This window comes from Arachis hypogaea, chromosome 16 (genome assembly GCF_003086295.3).
Source record: "Arachis hypogaea cultivar Tifrunner chromosome 16, arahy.Tifrunner.gnm2.J5K5, whole genome shotgun sequence".
In the NCBI taxonomy this organism is placed as follows: Eukaryota; Viridiplantae; Streptophyta; class Magnoliopsida; order Fabales; family Fabaceae; genus Arachis; species Arachis hypogaea.
The window spans coordinates 36449599-36450945 of record NC_092051.1 but is presented as its reverse complement, the minus strand read 5'-3'; positions in this window follow the sequence as shown (position 1 = coordinate 36450945).

Below are 1347 nucleotides of genomic sequence, written 5' to 3'. Positions count from 1 at the left end.
ACGCTCTGGCAACATCCCCTCCGAGCCTGACATACCATCCGAGGCATCTAAGGAGGAGGTGGATGATCACGAGGCAGAGACCCATCCCCAGAGCAAGGCAGAGCAGGCAGGCACCCAGCAGGCAGCATCACATCAGGAGGTTCCGCCTCAGATTCAGGCTGTAGACCCCGAGATCCCTATTTAGTCAGCACCTCCTCTGCCACAGGCAGCTCCTCAGACCACCACCACAGAGACTCCAGCTACCCACCCTTCCAGTGATGACACCCCTTCACACCCTGCTTGAGTGAGCATCGGGGACGATGCTACATTTTAAGTGTGGGGAGGTCGCCATCTCTGGCGTTCTTTTTTTTTTTTTTGGTGAACCACTATATACTCTTTTTATTTATTTTGCTACTTTTTTGTATTTTTCTTTTTATTTTTATTTTTTTATTTTCTCAGTACTTATATATATTGCTATTTTTATGTATTTTTACTCTATTTTCTACATTTTGCACTTTAGTTCATATTTTAGCCAATTAGTTTAGTTGCAATTCTAACTTATTAGTTATAGAAATTGTGGATTAATTAGTATAGTTTACCCTTTTTAGCATAAGATAGCTTAGTTTAAATTGAAAATATAAAAAGGAAGTAAACTAGGGACTTGAACATAATAGAAACAATCCACACACCTTGTATATATAGCATTACATGTTAGTTAGTTAACAACATTTCATCAAGGAGAAACACTAGAACTTTAAAGCCACCTTAAGTTTTACATTGTGAATAATGAGAATTTTTAACTAAACCTGCATGACATACATAAGTGATAAATGATTTTTGAGCTAGAGAACATACAGCCTGTGAGTTTTGAGCTTAATTGTATGGTTACATTCAAACCATAATATTTTATTCCTGTGTGTTCCGCCCTTCTTTTTTTTATTCTGATGTTCTTTACTTTGTTTTAATCTATACGTCCGATTATAGAATAGAAATACATACCAAGAGAGTTATTGAGGCCATTATTTGATTCTAGCTCACTTATCCCAAAATAGCCCACCTTTACATCACCCTTGTTAGCCCCCTTGAGCCTTTAAATCCCTTTTATTCTATAAACCACATTACTAGCCTTAAGCAGAAAAACAAAATAAAAATCCCAAGTTGAATCCTTTGTTAGCTTAAGATAGAAATTGTGTATGGTTTACATGTGGGAAACCTATTGGGAACATGGATGAAAAAAAACAAAAGGTAGAAAAGTTGAAAAGAATAAAATAATTCAAATAAAAATTTTGGGAAGCATGCTCATGTGAAATCAAAATAATTGAATTACCATGTGCATTAAAAAAAAGTGTTATTTTTCAGTATTTAAAT